The 21,058-nt window shown below is 41.1% G+C and overlaps 1 long non-coding RNA gene and 1 pseudogene across 1 annotated transcript; both read left to right on the forward strand.

Moving 5' to 3' along the window:
• LOC132885874 (zinc finger protein 850-like) overlaps nt 1-14,758 on the forward strand; it is a 78,357-nt pseudogene extending 63,599 nt beyond the window's left edge.
• LOC132881690 (uncharacterized) lies at nt 395-4,412 on the forward strand. Its single transcript, XR_009654064.1, has 3 exons — nt 395-519; nt 601-692; nt 1,641-4,412. It is a non-coding gene; the product is annotated as an uncharacterized LOC132881690 (long non-coding RNA).
• Nucleotides 14,759-21,058: the final 6,300 nt, after the last annotated feature.

Genomic DNA, 21,058 nt, shown 5'->3' on the forward strand with positions numbered 1-21,058 from the left:
GAATGGTTGTCTGTGTCTATGTGTCAGCCCTGTGATGACCTGGCGACTTGTCCAGGGTGTACCCCGCCTTTCGCCCGTAGTCAGCTGGGATAGGCTCCAGCTTGCCTGCGACCCTGTAGAAGGATAAAGCGGCTAGAGATAATGAGATGAGATGAGATGAGTAATCTGACATAGAATCTGTCCAGTCCCTTCACACACTCCTGTACAGTAGGTGGCGGTATACACAGATTGTGATAATCTGCCATTAAAAAGAAGAAGAAGAAGAAGACTGCCACAGAGTGTCTGACAGCCCCAGGACCTCAGAGTGTGAGGAGATGAGGTTTGTGGCGCTCTGAGCTGCACTCCATACCTCTAGGTGGTGGTAATGCACCGATTCGTTGTTGACCAACCGTCAAACTACTTCGAAGAAGAACTAATTCCTGGACACCACTGATCTGGGCTTGGAGCTTTCTGTGGAAGAGAGCGCTTCATTCTCTGTCTGGGTATTTGAAGTTGATTTTCTGTGTAATATCATTAAAGGTGAGTTAATGTGAAACTTCCCACAGTTAACAGGTAGTGGAGATCCTGGACTCGTGAGTTTCTGTGTTTTTCTTCTTCCAGTGTCCTGATTCTTTTCACCTTTTATAATGAAATCAAAGTCCAGACGGCGCTCTTTAGGAAAATCTCCACAGACTCCTGCTGCTGCCTCAAAGGTAAAGTTTATTCATGGGTCTGATTCTCTCTCTCTCTCTCTCTCTCTCTAACTCTGTGCACTTATTTATATCCTGGTGTAACCAGTTCTCGACAGCATAAGGTGTTCAAACTAATAATAAAAGACTGCTGACTTTTGCATTTATATCCTTACACAATATAATAAATGTTTAGATGGCTGAACTGACCAAATTTCTGCCAAATCTGTCTATATTTGAAAGTGCTATTCATCAAGAGGCTCCAGTTGAAATGATGGATTCTCTGAGGGGCGCCCTGAAGAAAATAGTCCTCTGTCAGTCACCTCAGAGAATCCATAATTTCAACTGGAGCCTCTCAGTGCATGGTATATTTGATTTCTCTCTCTTTCTCATTAAAAAATTCCAAACTAGAAGTGTTAACGACAAAGAATTAGAAATAAATCCTAATATGTACATCTACACACCAGGGCTTTACATTAACTTTTTTGCTCCCGGCCACCGTGGCTAGTGGTTTTCCCGAGTCACTAGCCATTCGGCCTTTTCACTAGCCACAATTTTGTTGCCAGGAAATCGCAGTTTTTTCTTCACCATTATACGTTAAAGTTCGGAAGATCTAGAATTTAATTATGAATGGCAGCGTATAATGTATCTCTACAGTAGCACTTAAGTATTCAGTGCTGTTAAGGTAAGTTCCCTAGATGAAAACATGCAACCAATTCAGAAAAAAATATAAACAGAGTATTCTGTTTATTGAACTCAAATTCAAGCCCCTTACAGTATGAAAAATAACATTCAGTACAACTGAACTGATTCTAATATTAAAAAGTCCAATTCAAAACATTTATCATTGAAAAACATTTGATGTTTTGATATGCAAGTATTGTGTATTATCAAGTATTATTATGTATATTATCTATTAATAGTGTGTGTGTGTGTGTGTGTGTGTGTGTGTGTGTGTGTGAACATGTGTAGAGAGAGACATGAAATGTCCTCATTACATTCATCATCAGATGAGTCTGAATGGTCCATGAAAAATGGTCTTCGTGACAAGAGGCTTCCAGCAGGCCATCAGTTGATAGCTGGGGCGAGATCAACTTTTTTCCAATCGCGTGAACGTTTCTAACCAGCAGCTCCATCCTCTCCAGCTCAGCCGACTTCGTGACAGCCAGAGACTGAAAGCAATGCTGTCCTGTAGTGAACTAGCTGTCTTCGCCGGTTTTGATGTTATAGTACCGATGTGTGCATTTGACTTTTCGTGGTCCTTTATAGTTTCGAGTTTAAAATTACTGGTGCCGGTCTTTGCCAGACTTTCTTCAGTCTTCGCAGTACAGGGTATTTTCGGTTTTGCTATGAACTAGCCAATCTCGCCCTAACTTTCATTTGTCATTGAACTGTCTTATCTTCCTATTAGCATCTTGTTCATCTCCATGGCCGCAGCCAGCTCTGAGGCCCCCGCCAATGGCGGCTCCAGAGATTTTTCCTTAGGGTGACAAAGGAGGGGCATAGGTTGTCGATGCAGCATTTTATAGCAAATCATAGAAGTCATTTTTACTTACGCTCAAGAAAGACTCACAATCAAGTCATCTTGTCAAATATGTATTGAGCTATTGTACCATCAAGGAAAACGGATTCAACCATCTAAACCATCTTTTCTGAAAGTATATTCCCAAGCAGTGAATGGAACTATTCTGCCCTAGCGATGTATCAAAAAATAGACAGATAGCGAACGGTTTAGATTGTGGATCTTTACTGAAGACTTCAAACTTATACAGATGTGTTCATCCTCGATTTCCGTAAAACTAAAAGAAACAAATTAAGTACATCACTAAACTCAATAGCACACAGGCGAAAACGCGAGCTAGGCTGACCTGCTAGTAATGCTAACACACAAGTTGTTTACTTTCTAAAGCCTATCACTTTACAAAACTATTAGCTTTCATTTTGTTGCCTAGCATACACAGAAAGTAAAACATAACTTAGAGCTACTACCGGAACCTAGCGAGACAGCACTCCATACATCCAACCAATGACTGTATAGCCTACTGCATCCAACAAAAAACTAACGTTTTAGAAAAACTAATGTTTCTGATTGTAAACTGTCTGCAATATCAATATTGACCAGTAGATGTAACCCACGTACCGCGAATGACAACAACACTACGCATACAAGAAAATATGAAACTCATTAGGGTACAATAAACGGAGAAAGGTCCTAACAGAACTTTCTCATCAGTTAGCTCAGTGGAAAATGCGGAGTGATTACTAGCTGTAAAGAGTGACCAGTGTGATATCAGTGGATATCTCCACTCCCAGTGACGCTTAGAATGCGTCTCGTCTAATCAGAAATTCAGAAATAGTTCGACCGGACCTAACTGTTGTATAATACTCAATATAATTTCTGAAAGCATATACCTTAATGATGATGTGACCTGACATTTTGACATATCCCACCCACTACCCATGAAGAATACATTGTGAGAAGGGTTATGAAGTGCATGGCTAATACTTTTGTATCTCTATTATATAGGAAAAACAGATTTAAATTAATTCAAACACCTAACCATATCTTTTCTGAATTAATTATTCCTTCAGGAGTTGATCTAACATCATATGACATGCCCCACCATCCTCATGCAGGGTTCCCGGGGGGTTTTAAAAGGTAGTAAAAGGTAGTTAATTAAAATAGGCTAACTTATGGCCAGTAAAAGGTAGTAAACGTAATCTGACGTGGTAGTAAATTTTTTTTTTTGACCCCCATCCAACTGGGCCTATGTGTTTTCTAATTCGTTTAATTAACCTGCATGCCATAATATCCATAAATTACTACATTTGGGCGAATTTATTTTTATGTATCGAGGAGGACCGCAGTGAGGAGTTGGTGGCGCATGCGCATTGAATTCCAATAACGGTCGAATCCAGTATAAATTTATATCAGAGATTGTTTAGTACGAGACTGACTTTGTTTATACGGCTCTAGTCGAATCTATCTGTTGACCCGACTGGCGACATCTGCACGATAATTAAACAATGGGGAAATGCAAATTTTCAGACCTCTGGCTGGAGGAACCTGATTTTAAAGACTGGCTAAAGGCGGTAGATGGCAATCGGCGAGAGGCGTTCATTGAAAAGTTGATCGAAGAAAAGGTCAAACAACTGAGGCACATGTAATGCGTTGTGTGCACGCCATTTGAGGCATCCAAAATGTGATGAGCAAATCTGTTGAACTGTTCAAATGATTAAGATTAACCCTCTAAAACACTGATCTCTGGGAGGAAGGTGTTGACTCTGCCCACGGGCCTTCACGACTACAGGACTGGTGCAAATGACTATCTTAAGCAAACGTGGCAATGTGTTGAGAGACTGCCAAAATAGGGCTTGAGTTATCTGTGTTTTGTATCTTTAGGGTGTGTGTCTTGTCTTTGTCATGTGTGTGTGCACCCATGTGTGCGTGCGCCTGGTGCGCTTTGTGTGTGTGTGTGGGTTCGTGTTTGCCATTTGACCTGATCTAAATGTAATGAGTTGATGTACCTAAGCACATAAGATTTTTTGTGCAAATCTGTTCACCTGTTCAAAAGATTATTCCACAAACAAAAGGTTGGCCATCTTGAAAGTGTTGGCCGACAAAATGTAATCAGATCTTGTACCTAATGTGAAGTGTTGACACACAAGGTTTAGTGCAAATCTGTGTACCTGTTAAGAGGTTATGGGCCACAGTTTCACAGTTCAATAAAATTATAACTTGTATGTGGAAGTTTGTTTTCTTTTATGCAAATATGCATTACTCCATGTGTAGCCCTAGCAATGGGAGGTTCTATTATGCGTCCAAAGGGAAAGAGTTACACTACCGGTACGTTCAGATTTTCTTTCTATCTTGTCTCATCAATCCAACTCTTTGGGTAGAGTTGTCACTAACTTATATGTAGCACATTCACTTGGACTAACACACACACTCAAAGATTACCTTGTTAAATTTTGAGAAAATGTCCAAATCAGGGCTCCAGAGTGCGACCAATTTGGTCGCACGTGCGCCTTAATTTCGGAGTGGTGCGCCTTAAAAAAATCTTTGGTCGCACCGGTGCGACCAGCTGTCTGAGGGAGAGGTGGGCGTGGGGGACGCGAGACTAACCTTTCCATTTTACCCCACAAATGGGTAATGCTTGTAAGCTGCAAATATATCATAGCCACCACGTCCGTAGATCAAAACATCAACATTCGGCCGCTTGAGTAGGCTACCTGCCTTTAAAACAATGGGATCGAACGTTGCCAGACCTAACTGTTTACAGCGGTGTGCGCAGACTGTTCTGCATAGTGCAGTGGTGCACAGGCTACGCTCGGCTTTGCTGTGATTCAGCAACAAACCGACTGATACAATTAGACAGCGACATCGTTGAGTAAATGGAAGCTCGAGATAATAAAGCATCATTAAATGTTACGAGTCATGAAGCGCCACGGCATCCCACACTAACCTTGTCCAGCTCCAATGCTATGCTAGTCTCTTTCCGTCAACCACAAAAAGAACACAACCATAAAGTATTCCCAAGCCGTAATTGTGTATAATTTCAAAACAAAGGTTTCAGTATCCAGTCGAAATGGGGGCCTGTCAAAGCATTGTACGTCATTTGTTCGACCGCGGGAATTCGACCGCAGGAGTTCTCTGACTGGGATAGCTGAACACATTTCATTCATGTAGCTAAATGTTAGTCATGAACTAGTACAATGAAACGAACTATAGATAGTTTTTTTGTTCCTAGTGCAAGGGCCTCTGTGTCCGTGGAGGGACAGAAAGACAAAGATGACGAGACCACAGCAGAGACAGCAGAAACGGTAAATGAACCCGAGCTAAAGAAAAAGACGTACACGTTTCGAAGAGAATGGCTTAGTCAGTTTCCTTGGCTGAGGCATAGTAAAGAGGAGAACATTATGTTCTGCATGTATTGCAAGGAGTGCGGAAAGACCATGGCAGGCAATACTTCTTTTGTTACCGGGTGCAATACATTTCGAATTGAGACACTTAAACACAGTGCATCCGCGAAACATACAGTTGAAACCGTATATTTACATACACTTTAGGAAAAGACACAATCTTTTTTTTTCTCATAGTCAGACATGAAATCAGACATTCACTTTAACTTTTTCATGTCTGTCTGAATATTTAAAATTATTTCAATGTACTTAATGCCAAATTAATCAGAGAAGGAGTTTTTTATTCAATATTTTAATTGCTTTTATCAAATCAGAAGTTTACATACACTTCATCAGTACTTGGTACAATTGCCCTTAAACTGTCTGACTTGGGTCAAACATTTTGGATAACCTTCAACAAGCTTTGCACAATACTTGACAGGAATTTTGGCCCATTCCTCTTGACAGAACTGGTATAACTGGGCCATAATTTTTGGCTGCTTTGCATGCACATGTCGTTTCAGCTCTGCCCACAAATGCTCAATAGGGTTGAGGTCGGGGCTTTGTGATGGCCACTCCAAAACATTGACTTTGTTGTCATCAAGCCATTTTTTGACCAGTTTGGCGGTGTGCTTCGGGTCATTGTCCATTTGGAAGACCCATTTGCGGCCAAGCTTTAACTTCCTGGCAGATGCTTTCAGGTGTTGGTTCAGTATCTCCACATACTGTTCCTTCTTCATTACTCCATTGATTTTGTGAAGTGCACCAGTACCTCCTGCAGCAAAACAACCCTACAACATGATGCTGCCTCTGCCATGTTTCACTGTTGGTATGGTGTTGTTAGGATTGTAAGCGTCTCCTTTTTTTCTCCAAACATATCATTGTTGATTATGGCCAAACAGCTCAATTTTAGTTTCATCCGACCACAAGACATGTCTCCAAAAATTGAGATCCTTTCCCCTGTGTTCATTTGCAAACTGTAATCTGGCCTGTTTATGTTTGTGTTGGAGTAATGGCTTTCTCCTGGCAGAGTGGCCTTTCAGCCCATGTTGGTGCAGAACTCGTTTCACCGTGGACAGTGACACACTCTTACCAGCTTCAGCCATCATCTTCACGAGGTCCTTTGCATTCATTCTTGGGTTCTTATGCACAGCACTGACCAGAACCCGCTCATCTCTGGGACTCAGAATCCGTCTCCTTCCTGTGCTGTATGATGGCTCGACATTCCCACATTGTTTATACTTTCGTATAATGGTTTGAACTGAAGACCGTGGCACCTTCAGGCTTCTTGAAATTCCCCCCAAAGATGAGCCAGACTTGTGCAAGTTAACCATTCTTAGTCTGAGATCTTGATCAATTTCTTTAGGTTTACCCATGTTGTGTACAAGGAAGCACCGTGTTTGAGGTGTTCCTTAAAATACAATCACAGGTGTGTGTCTCAGGTGTGTCTCCAATTAATTCAAATGTTGCCAATTAACCTATCAGAAGCTTCCAAAGACATGACATCATCATCTGGGCATTCCTACATTGTTTAAAGGCAAACAAACTGCAGTGTATGTAAACTTCTGATTTGATAAAAGCAATTAAAATATTAAATAAAAAACTCCTTCTCTGATTAATTTGGCATTAAGTACATTGAAATAATTTTAAATATTCAGACAGACATGAAAAAGTTAAAGTGAATGTCTGATTTCATGTCTGACTATGAGAAAAAAAAAGATTGTGTCTTTTCCTAAAGTGTATGTAAATATACGGTTTCAACTGTATATCATGCCGGGATAAATGCACTGCGCAAGTTTCACCCCTTCCCGATGCTTTTCAGCGCCAGACAGCTGCTAATAGGTCAGCTGAAGAGGCCGAGATGATTGCCAAATTTAACATCGCATATAACATAGCCAGAGAGGAACTCCCGTTCACTAAGTTTCGTTCAGAAGTTATCCTTCACAAAAAAAATGGGCTGGCTATAAATCCAACATATAGCAATGACATGGCCTGCGCCCAGTTTATAGGGGTTATAACAGACACCCTAAAGGGGAAAACGAGTGTGGAGATAGCGAGCAGCCAATATATGTCACTTCTCATTGACGGAGACACGGATGTTTCCTCGAGAGAGTGCGTCATCGTCTTTGGACGTTGCTTGCGGAGAGGGAAGCCTGTCAACCTGTTGATCGGTCACGTCGAAGTTGAACATGGACATGCGCAAGGTAAGATGCTCCCTCTAGTGGTCGTCATAATAATATAGCTAATCATTTTTTCATCGCAAACTCGGTATATTTACAATCAGCAATATTCTGCAACATTATATTTATCATTATAGTTATATAATAGTATAATTATTATTGTGGTGTAATATTCTACTTAAATAGGATATATTGAAAAATCAAAAGTGGATTGCATTATATTAAAAATATTGATTTCATAGACCCTAGTCATTTTTTGCCTTCATAATTTCTTCATAGGACTTTATGCAGCCTCAAAGCAGGCATTTGAAGCTCTTGGGGAGCAGTGCTGTGACTGGCTACATAAGACAGTTGCCCTGGGTGCGGATGGTGCGGCAGTAAATCTGGGAAGCAAAGGCGGCGTCATAGCCCTGATGCAGAGGGAGGCAGGGGACCACATTATCCCTTTCCACTGCATGCCTCACAGGTGAGACCAGCTTTCTCTTCAAATTAGAACTTACCCAAGGGTCATATTACTGAATCGAATTGATATGGCTACATGTGAAATTGTGCTTCTTTTCAGATTGGAATTGGCAATGTTGTCTGTGCAAAGGGAAAATCCGCTAATCGGCCAGTTGTATGACCTTCTGCATCTGATTTGGAAAACCTACCATTTCAGCCCAAAATCAATGAGGGAGCTGAGGGCCATTGGAGCTGACTTGGGGATAAGCCCTTTGATGCCCAGTGGAGTGAAGGGGACAAGGTGGCTCCCACATGTGTCTAGAGCACTGGAAACATTTCTGAAGCCAGGGCAATTCACTGCTGTATACTACCATATGGACCATTTGGCCGGGAGTGCTACCAATGCAGACATTGTAGGCCGGGCTGCAAAGGCCAGTACATATTGTCACTAAATTAGTTGTTTATACCCTTGAATTTGTTTAATGAAACTAGCTAATCTGTATTATACTATGTGACTATTGTTTTACGATACAGGTCAACAAGTCAATGGAGGATTCCACTTTTGTGGCCTTTTGCCATTTTATCACTGATCTATTCAGTGGAATTAGCCATTTCAGCCTCTTACTTCAAAAAGACGAGGTCATCCTACCACAAGTAAGAGATATAAGTAAACCTGAGCTGGAGATGTGTTTCTGGACATTAGCTGTGTTATTAATACCTTAATGTTAAATGTAAACAGGCAGTGTGCGGCCTTGACAAGCTGCTGATGACAACAGAGGCAATGCTTGCAAGGCCTAAGCCGGGCGGAAGACTAGCAGAGTTCTTGGCTGACCTGACACAGCAGAAGAGGCAGCGGCAGCATACACAGGAAACAACATACACATTCCAGGTATACAGATGGTTTTGTCTAGCACTTACACAGTGAACAGTGTATTTGTACAAACATTTCCAACATTTAAAACATCTGGTTTGCAACACAGACAATACCGCTCAAAGGTGAGGCATCCGAGCTGACGGGTGGACTTGCTGGCACCAAATTAAAAAAGCAATGGGTGCAACAATTGTGTCAACGTTGAACCACCTGAAGGCCAGATTTAGCAGCATCCTAGGCAAGTGTAGTTACCACATCCTCTACAAAACTGCTGTTAATTATGCACATTGTGCATTTACTAAAATGTAGCTTTTCTTACAGTAGGGGAGCATTCCCTGGTGAGCACAACACAGGCTGTCAAGGCCTTTAATATTTTTAACCACGAATGCTGGCCTGAAATGAGAGAAGACCTTGTAGACTATGGTGCAGAGGATCTGGACTTTCTGCTCAATCACTTCTCCATAGTTCTTCAAAGGTAGATAGTGAATTACTTCGACAATGTAATATGTCTGATAATAGGTATGCTGTGAATGTGAACTGATTATCTGTGTAATTATTTTCAGAAATTCTGTTGACATAAACCAAGCCAAGGAGGAATTTCAAGGTCTCAAATTGCTGATTTCACAACTCTTCATGGACAAGACCTACCTCAGCCTTTGGGAGATGATACTAACAAGGGAGCCCTACTGCACTGATTTCAAGGTACATTTTATATATATCCCAGATAGCAAAAATCAGTTGAATCAACATTGAAATAGCGTTTGGCAGAAAACATTGAAATAATGTTGAAATGATATTGAAAGTGTCCCCTTGAATTTGGGTTGAATCAACATTGAATTTTCAACCCTATCAGCATTGAATCAATAGTGATTCAACCATCATCTAAATAGACATTTCTATTTAGATGATGGTTGAATCACTATTGATTCAATGCTGATAGGGTTGAAAATTCAACCCAAATTCAAGGGGACACTTTCAATATCATTTCAACATTATTTCAATGTTTTCTGCCAAACGCTATTTCAATGTTGATTCAACTGATTTTTGCTATTTGGGAATTGCTCAAGGCCACCTCAGCCCAAGGCCGCCCCACGTCAACCTAACTGCACATCTTTGGACTGTGGAGGAAACCCACACAGACATGGGGAGAACTTGCAAACTCCACACAGAAAGGCCCTCGCCAGCCACTGGGTTCGAACCTGGAACCTTCTTGCTGTGAGGTGACCGTGCTAACCACTGCACCACCATGAGAAATTGGGTTGCTGTTGATGTTTCACCGTACACAATGATGGAAAGGCCTGTCTGTGGACATGAACCAGATATGATATGAACCAGAAAGGATTATACAGTCTTTACCTGGACAATAAAATATTGCCTAAATACAGTACGAGCAGTTAAATTTACTGTACAATTCAAATAACTGCCTGACTAACAAAATATTTGAATATTTGCTCCGGTTTCCCCCACAGTCCAAAGACATGCAGGTTAGGTTAACTGGTGACTCTAAATTGACCATAGGTGTGAATGTGAGTGTGAATGGTTGTCTGTGTCTATGTGTCAGCCCTGTGATGACCTAGCGACTTGTCCAGGGTGTAGATACCCTGCCTTTCGCCCATAGTCAGCTGGGATAGGCTCCAGCTTGCCTGCAACCCTGTAGAAGGATAAAGTGGCTAGAGATAATGAGATGAGAATACATAACATGTCATAATAAGTCTGGATAGTAATCCTCAGTCACTGTTTTATCCTACTCAGTATGGTGGTGAATCTGGAGCCTATGCCAGGAACACTGGGCGTGAGGTGGGATGGGGTTCTTGTCCATCAGAGTACCATGTGTACAAGCACATGTTCACTTAACCACTATTTTTAACCACACTACCACAAAGAGGAGAACTGGCCAGTGTTGTTGAAGCAAATTTCTTCAGTCGCAAGCACGGACAGTCTATGGTCACAAGTCTCATCGTCAACGGAGCTCGAGCTCTTCTGAAAGTTCTTCTGAGAGACGGTTATTTGGACCATTCCAAATAGCGGCCGGTACGGTAGAATTTTCTGTTCGTTTTTTCCTTACATGTTGCACTCACAAGATTTGCACATAACCATAATTAATAATCTATTCTTCATAGTTCCTTGTGCTCTATTAAAATTCTAAATTAAATAAATGAAATTCAATGAAATATAGGAAACCCCCCTCCCACAAAATGGTCTCACCCAGAGTGCACCCCAGGCTCCCGTCCAGTGGTGCAGTGTATGATGACAACAAAATCAACATATATTCAACATTGATCAAATGTTTCCTTCAACCATTACATTGATTCGAACACATTTTTTCTACTTTTTATTTTATCAGTGGTTGATTAATGGTTGATCCACCATCAGTGTTCAACTATAACTGTAAATCAACCATCTTGACCAAATATCAACATTGAAATAACATCATTTGCTATCTGGGATATATATATAATTTAAGTTTGTGTCAGTTTGCTATATTAACATTGCTGAATTTAACTTCTTGGATGCATTTCCCAGAACGTCCTACACCTTGTTCAAATTATGCTGGTCCTCCCAGTCTCAGCTGCAGTGTGCGAGAGGGGGTTCTCCACGCAAAAAAGAATAAAATCTGATGCACGGGCATCCCTTCATCCATCCACAGTTGGAGACTTAAGAATTCGTGTAGAGGGGCCAAGTCTGGAGGACTTTGACGCGAGGGAGAGTGTGGCAGCCTGGTTCAGCCAAGGCCAAAGGGCAAGAAGGCCACATTACAAGAGTTGGTCATCTGAGGCTTGAACACACACACACACGCGCGCACGCACACACACACACTTGGAGTAAAAGGTAATGTTCTTATCGATTACCATGTTTTGTTCTGTTTTACATATGCATTTGCATTGTATGCTGACATACAGCATGTCTATGACTATTAGAGAGGAGTGTTAACCTTGTCTTGTTGTTTTATTTGTGCTGTCTTAATGACGACTGTTTGTTTGCCAAATGATTTTCAAGTTATTTGTTCTCAATGTATTTTACAGAAATAAAAAAAATATCTGTGAAACGCCGATGTTAAATGTCATATGTGATAGAGTTGAAAAAAAAATTGGTGCACCTAACTTTTGGGCTGGTGCACCTAAAAAAAAAAGTTAGGCGCACCAGTGCAAAAAGTTAGTCTGGAGCCCTGAAAAAACCCTCAGGTACAATGAGTGCAGTTTGATGAAGAAAGGAGTTGTAGGTTTGACTGAGCATCTTGCAGCCACAGTTCTTCTGGACACTTTGTCACACTTGCTTCTTAATTTTGCAGCAAAACCCAGTAGCCTTCATTGTTTTTTCTTTTTTAATCTGAAAAGTGCTCTGTTATGGAATATGCTGCTCAGACACAAACTTTATTTTTTGTAACATTTAATTTTATGCAGGAAAACAAATGCTTGGAACTCTAAAATGTTTGTGTGCTGACTTGATAATGCAGAAGTCATATAATGGAAATCTATAACACCGTTTGTATGAAAAAAAATGCGGTAAAACAACATCGGGAACACGGAGAACTCCAACCGTGACACATTTCTCAATATGTCACTTGTGAGGGCATCAATGAATTGTTTTGATAAATTTGGGTACTTTGTGTCTGTATAATAAAAAAAAAATCATGTTGGCTTGAAGGTATGAAGTTTAGATTCTTGTTGAAAAACTCGAATTTTTCATCCAAAATACATTGCGGATCAGAGTGACTTTTGCCAATATCTTCACTCCCAGTGTTTTCCTGCTGACTTGGCATGTTGACAATATGGTGACCTGGTTCAAAGTTTAAATTCTTTTGATTAAATTGAATATTTTTTATGCATATGTCTTTGATACAACATTTTCATGGTAGCGTGATGAAGCTTGTTTTCTCATGCTGAAAAATATCACTTATTCACTCTGCATGATACATTCACTACTCGAACATAAACTTCATATCGGTATCTTTGTGCAACCAAGTAATAGTCTTTTTCTTTCTCTCTCTCTCTCTCTCTCTCTCTCTCTTGCACTTTCTCTGTGTATATGTGTCTATAATGTGTATGTGAGTGAAGCATCTTGAATCATTTCATTGTTTTCCAGGTGTACCACTGCTCAGATTGTGGGAAAAGTTTTATGAAGAGTCGCCAATTAAAATATCACCAGTGCATCCATATCAGAGAGAAGCCGCATCACTGTGGACAGTGTGGGAGGAATTTTACTTCTAAGAGTTCTCTTCAACGGCATGAGCGTATCCACACAGGAGAGAAGCCGTATCACTGTGGACAGTGTGGGAGGAATTTTACTCAGCAGAGTCATCTCCAACAACATGAGCGTATCCACACAGGAGAGAAGCCGCATCACTGTGGACAGTGTGGGAAGAGTTTTACTCAGCAGAGTAATCTCCGACAGCATGAGCGCATCCACACAGGAGAGAAGCTGTATCACTGTGGACAGTGTAGGAGGAATTTTACTCAGCAGAGTGCTCTCCGACAGCATGAGCGCATCCACACAGGAGAGAAGCTGCATCACTGTGGACAGTGTGGGAGGAGTTTTACTTCTAAGCGTTATCTCCAACAGCATGAGCATATCCACACAGGAGATAAGCCGCATCACTGTGGACAGTGTGGGAGGAATTTTACTTCTAAGAGTACTCTCCAACGGCATGAGCGTATCCACAGAGGAGAGAAGCCGTATCACTGTGGACAGTGTGGGAGGAATTTTACTCAGCAGAGTCATCTCCAACAACATGAGCGTATCCACACAGGAGAGAAGCCGCATCACTGTGGACAGTGTGGGAAGAGTTTTACTCAGCAGAGCACTCTCCGACAGCATGAGCACATCCACACAGGAGAGAAGCTGTATCACTGTGGACAGTGTGGGAAGCGTTTTACTCAGCGGAGTCATCTCCGCTATCATGAGCGTATCCATACAGGAGAAAAGCCGTATTGTTGTGGACAGTGTGGTAAGGGTTTTACTTGTCTGAGTACTCTCCAACAGCATGAGCGCATCCACGCAGAAGAGAAGCCGCATCACTGTGGACAGTGTGGGAAGAGTTTTGCTTGGAAGAGTACTCTCCAACAGCATGAGCGCATCCACACAGGAGAGAAGCCGTATCACTGTGGACGGTGTGGGAGAAGTTTTACTTCTCAGAGTTATCTTCAACTGCATGAGCGTATCCACACAGGAGAGAAGCCACATCACTGTGGACAGTGTGGTAAGGGTTTTACTTGTCGGAGTAATCTCCAACAGCATGAGCGTGTCCACACAAGAGAGAAGCCATATTGCTGTGGACAATGTGGGAAGAGTTTTACTTGTCGGAGTAATCTCCAACGGCATGAGCATATCCACACAGGAGAGAAGCCGTATCACTGTGGACAGTTTGGGAAGGGTTTTACTTGATGGAGTCATCTCCACTATTATGAGCGTATCCATACAGGAGAGAAACTGTATCATTGTGGACAGTGTGGGAAGAGTTTTGCTCGTCAGGGTCATCTCCAACGGTATGAACGTATCCACACAGGAGAGAAGCTGTATCATTGTGGACAGTGTGGGAAGAGTTTTCGTCACCCAAGTGCCTTCCATAGCCAACTGCAGATTCATAAAGAACAGAAGCCCTATCATTGTGGACAATTTGGAAGGACCTTTATTCATTCAGGATTGTTTTGGAAACACAAATGCCCTAACAATAAAACCAACAGCTCTTGACATGGAAATTTGTCAAGTTAAGATATCTTTTTCTATTCCTTTTTTTTTAAATGGTAATCTGAAATTTTAGCTAAAACTCTGCCCACCCATTATTGTTTTCAAGATTCAGTGATTGTGTTTTCATGAAAGACCTTTAAAAATGTTTTCCCATGATGAATAGATCAAGAAATTCAATAAATACACTGCTGAGACATGAGTATTGAAGTAGTCAGAGTTAACTTTTCTTAAGTCAGAAATGAAGAAATTTGCTTGGGTAGTTTACAAACCCAATTCCAAAAAATTTGGGACAGTGTGTGTGTAAAACGTAAATAACAAAATATGATTTTTGCTAATCATGGAAACCCTATATTTAATTGAAAATAATACAAAGACACATTTCAGAAAAGTTGGGATGGGGCAAGAAAAGACTGAAAAACATTGTGTAATGTTTAAAAAAAAAACTAATTCAGTTAATTGGCAACGGGTCAGTGACATGGCTGGGTATAAAAAGAGCATCACAGAGAGGCGGAGTCTCTCAGAAGTAAAAATAAGGAGGGGTTCACAATTCTATGAAAGACTGTGAGCAAGCAGTGCAAGAATTTTAAGAATAACATTCCTCAACATAAAATTGCAAAGGATTTGGGGATCACATCATCTATGGTCCATAATATCATTAAAAGAGTCACAGAATCTGCAGAAATCTCTGTATGCAAGACAAGGCTGAAAGTGGACATTGGATGCCTGTGATCTTCAGGCCCTCGGGCGACACTGCATTAAAAGCAGACACGTGTCTTCAGTGGAAATCACTGCATGGGCTCAGGAACACTTCAGAAAACCATAATCTGTGACAACAGTTCATTACTGCATCCACAAATGCAAATCAAAACCAGTTATAAACAATATCCAGAAATACCACCACCTTTTCTGGGCCCGAGCTCTTTTACGATGGACTGAGATGAAGTGGAAAATTGTCCCAAGTTCTGACGAATCAAAAGTAGAAATTCTTTTTAAAAATCATGGACACCACATCCTTCAGGCTAAAGAGGAGAGGGACCATCCGGCTTATCAGTGCACAGTTCAAAAGCCAGCATCTGTGATGGTATGTGGGTGCATTAGTGCACATGACGTGGGTAGCTTGTACATCTGGGAAGGCATCATTAATACTGAATGATATCCACACGTTTCAGAGCAATATGCTACCATCCAGGCAAAACCTTTTTCAGGGAAGGATTTCCTTCTTTCCGCAAGATGATGCCAAACTGCTTTCTACGCATTTAAACCGCATGGCTCCATAGTAAGAGAGTCTGGGTGCTAAACTGGCTTGCCTGCAGTCGAGACCGGTCTCCCATTTAAAACTTTTGGTGCATTACGATGTTCAAAATACAACAAAGGAGACCCCAAAGTGTTGAGCAACTGAAATTGTATATCGGGCAAGAATGGGACAACATTTCTCTCTCAAAAACTAAAGCAATTGGTCTCTTCAGTTCCCAAATGTTTGCAGAGTATTGTTAAAAGTAGAGGTAATGCAACATCGTGGTAAACATGCCCCGTCCCAACTTTTTTGAAACGTGTTGCTGACATCAAATTCAAAATAAGCGTATATTTTTCAAAATACAATAAAATTGCTCAGTTTCAAGATTTGCTATTGTCTTTGAACTATTTTCAGTGAAATGTAGGGTTTCCAAGATTTGCAAATCATTATATTCTGCGTTTTATTTGCGTTTTGGACAGTGTCTGAAATTTATGGAATTGGGGTTGTACTATATAAAGTCCTTAGCAATGCCCATTTTAAAAAAGATATCAAAATGGACACATTCACGATTGCTTCACAGATGTCCACAATTTTTTCACTGTACCTTTTCCAAGCAGGTTCGCATATATGCAAAACGTAGAGGGGTGGGGTTTTTGTTTGTTTGTTTTAAAGTATGACTTTTTTTTCCCCCTTGGATCTTCCATATATTTCAATCTCTCTGCTATGGCCCACGTCTTCACCTGCATCTATGACCTCAACTCTGTCCTTCCTCTCCTTTATCTCCCTGCATCTTTTTTTCATCATCATCTACCCCATCTGGAGGCATCACGTTTGGTTTAGGGCAAACGTCCTTGTCCTTGTAGGGCTCAGGAGCAAAGGCTCGGATGTGTTTGTCGAGGTACTGTTGCCTAGCTAACGGAAGTCCAGGTGAGGGAAATGTGACTGGATGACCACCTAAATCATTTCTTTGGGTACTGTAAGACATGGTGTTTTTGTCCAGTGAGCCCTCTGCCTTTCAAAGAGAGAACTCATCGCAGAGGCAGAAAGAGCAAGCGGAAGCCTGAGAGACAGAAGAGGAAGTACTGCCATAAGATTACTCTTTTGAAGGCAGAGGTAGCCCAGCTGAATGGAAGCCTCCAAAAGGAGTGGCTATGGCAGCAGTTCAATTGTATACTGGAGTCACTGCAAGAAATCCGATTGCATGGGAGTGACGGCAGATCTTCACACACAATCTATGAGGAAGTGTGCATTTGTATTTTGTGGTGATTTTATGCAGATTTAACCACACACACACACCTTGATGTAATCACATTTACAGTGGTGCTTGAAAGTTTGTGAACCCTTTAGAATTTTCTATATTTCTGCATAAATATGACCTAAAACATCATCAGATTTTCACACAAGTCCTAAAAGTAGATAAAGAGAACCCAGTTAAACAAATGAGACAAAAATATTATACTTGGTCATTTATTTATTGAGGAAAATGATCCAATATTACATATCTGTGAGTGGCAAAAGTATGTGAACCTCTAGGATTAGCAGTTAATTTGAAGGTGAAATGAGAGTCTGGTGTTTTCAATCAATTGGATGACAAATCAGGTGTGAGTGGGCACCCTGTTTTATTTAAAGAACAGGGATCTATCAAAGTCTGATCTTCACAACACATGTTTGTGGAAGTGTATCATGGCATGAGCAAAGGAGATTTCTGAGGACCTCAGAAAAAGCATTGTTGATGCTCATCAGGCTGGAAAAGGTTACAAAACCATCTCTAAAGAGTTTGGACTCCACCAATCCACAGTCAGACAGATTGTGTACAAATGGAGGAAATTCAAGACCATTGTTACCCTCCCCAGGAGTGGTCAACCAACAAAGATCACTCCAAGAGCAAGGCGTGTAATAGTTGGCGAGGTCACAAAGGACCCCAGGGTAACTTCTAAGCAACTGAAGGCCTCTCTCACATTGGCTAATGTTCATGTTCATGAGTCCACCATCAGGAGAACACTGAACAACAATGGTGTGCATGGCAGGGTTGCAAGGAGAAAGCCACTGCTCTCCAAAAAACTTGCTGCTTGTCTGCAGTTTGCTAAAGATCACATGGACAAGCCAGAAGGCTATTGGAAAAATGTTTTGTGGACGGCTGAGGCTAAAATAGAACAATTTGGTTTAAATGAGAAGCGTTAAGTTTGGAGAAAGGAAAACACTGCATTCCAGCATAACAACCTTATCCCATCTGTGAAACATGGTGGTGGTAGTATCATATTTTGGGCCTGTTTTGCTGCATCTGGGCCAGGACGGCTTGCCATCATTGATGGAGCAATGAATTCTGAATTATACCAGGGAATTCTAAAGGAAAATGTCAGGACATCTGTCCATGAACTGAATTTCAAGAGAAGGTGGGTCATGCAGCAAGACAACGACCCTAAGCACACAAGTCGTTCTACCAAAGAATGGTTAAAGAAGAATAAAGTTCATGTTTTGGAATGGCCAAGTCAAAGTCCTGACCTTAATCCAATCAAAATGCTGTGGAAGGACCTGAAGCGAGCAATTCATGTGAAGAAACCCACCAACATCCCAGAGTTGAAGCTGTTCTGTATGGAGGAATGGGCTAAAATTCCTCCAAGCCAGTGTGCAGGACTGATCAACAGATACCGGAAACATTTACTTGCAGTTATTGCTGCACAAGGGGGTCACATCAGATACTGAAAGCAAAGGTTCACATACTTTTGCCACTCACAGATATGTAATATTGGATCATTTTCCTCAATAAATAAATGACCAAGTATAATATTTTTGTCTCATTTGTTTAACTGGGTTCTGTTTATCTACTTTTAGGACTTGTGTGAAAATCTGATGATGTTTTGGGTCATATTTTTGCAGAAATATAGAAAATTCTAAAGGGTTCACAAACTTTTAAGCACCACTGTATGTATAAAATGTAATAAAATGTTACTTTTGTTTTATGTTGACACTTTTTATTTAAGGACACTTTTTCGATTTTTAGTAATGAGTAAATGAAGTTAATTCTTCTAAAAAATAAATTAAAAACAGATTTGTTAAAACATTCTTGGGGGGAGCAAGATGACGTTTTAAACATCGCTGTAAGTGAACTCTGCTGGCATTTATCAGTTTGTGTATATTTCCCATGTCTTTGCAGTAAAAGTGCAGAGTTTTGAACAGGAGATAGCTTAACATGAGCCTGGACAGTTATTTTCTGAAAACTCCAGACAACATGCCCACAAAACCGAAAAAATCTTCAAAGAAACCTTCCGGTACTGATGATGGTGGAGAGCTAGATGCTAGCACAGAGCTACCCAGTGTTGCTACTTTAGGTGCTATGGAGCCAGGTATTACTCAAGCTTTGGATCGGGTAACAGATAACCACACTCAAGTCATCAACACCAAAATTGCCACGGTCTTGGAGGTTATTAAAGAGCAGACCTCATAGCTACAAGCAGTTGTGGCTCGAGTTGGAGAAGCCAAGAAATGGATTGCTGAGTTAGAGGTGACGGCCATAACCTCTGAGCCTAAGATAGCATCTCTTGAGAAACAAGTGTGCGACATGCTAGAACACATCGATGAGCTTGACAACTGGGGTTGCAGATGTAATATACCATAGACCCCTTGCACTGATGTCACATTTATGTTAGCAACCGTTGCTACCTTATACCTGGGGCACAAGCAAATTTTGTTCACATACTGTGAAGCCAAGTGAAGATGTCCAGCGTCTGTTGCTGTTGTCTGAAGAAAACCACAGCTAATAAAAGCTATACTACCGGATTACATCAGCAATTGCATGGACATCTAGTCACTCAGCTATTTACACTCCATCATTCCATTATACGATATTATCATAATGGAATGATACTGAGAAACACCCTGTGGCGTTACACCAATATGGATTCTGTGAGCCCAGCCACCTATGACCATAGTCACAGATAGTTGTTTCGCAAACAAAACTGTTTGTAAAATGTTTCAAATCAGACCAATAAAATTTGCTCAGGATTCTTTGATTTTGTAGGGCAATTCACGACATTGGTATGAAGCTAGAGCCCACGAAAGTCCTTTTAACATCAAATATAATACAGGTATAATATAATTTAAATCAAATCAAATCAAGTTTATTTGTATAGCGCTTTTAACAATAAACATTGTCGCAAAGCAGCTTTACAGAATTTGAACGACTTAAAACATGAGCTAATTTTATCCCTAATCTATCCCCAGTGAGCAAGCCTGTGGCGACGGTGGCAAGGAAAAACTCCCTCAGATGACATGAGGAAGAAACCTCAAGAGGAACCAGACTCAAAAGGGAACCCATCCTCATTTGGGCAACAACAGACAGCCTGACTATAATATTAACAGTTTTAACAGGTATAACCCTCAACTGTCCTCATGGGGCCGTCCTTCACAGGAGCGGTGCGATAAAACTCCGACCAGACACAGGGCACCAGGATGGATCAAGCAGGTCCGAGGGGCAGAAGAGGCCAGCATCTCAATCCCAGGATCAACATGTAACTCAGAGGGACAGATTGGGGGGGGGGGGAGAGAGAAAGAAAACACAGGTTGTTAGGTATGCCCTAAAAATGACAAGTATTAAATCTGTGTGGTAGGCTCGCAGAGACGAGAGTCTTTACATCAGGCATAACACACAACAATGGCATGTTAATATGGTAAAAAATATCATGACCTGCTCTGGCTGGATGCTTGATTGGGTGATGGGAGCACACTCCTCAGCAATGATGAGATGCAGATGGGACCCTTAGGGCTGGCCAGACAATTCAGTTACATTTCACCGGGTCTGGGACATGCGACAGAATGTCTGACGGCCGATTCCCTACAGGCTACGATAGCCAGTCGAGGTACAGAGTCACCATGGAGTCTTATAACCCCGATTCCAAAGAAGTTGGGACAAAGAACAAATTGTAAATAAAAACGGAATGCAATAATTTACAAATCTCAAAAACTGATATTGTATTCACAATAGAACTCAGACAACATACCAAATGTCGAAAGTGAGACATTTTGAAAATTCATGCCAAATATTGGCTCATTTGAAATGTCATGACAGCAACACATCTCA

This window comes from Neoarius graeffei, chromosome 1 (assembly GCF_027579695.1).
Source record: "Neoarius graeffei isolate fNeoGra1 chromosome 1, fNeoGra1.pri, whole genome shotgun sequence".
Taxonomy (NCBI): domain Eukaryota; kingdom Metazoa; phylum Chordata; class Actinopteri; order Siluriformes; family Ariidae; genus Neoarius; species Neoarius graeffei.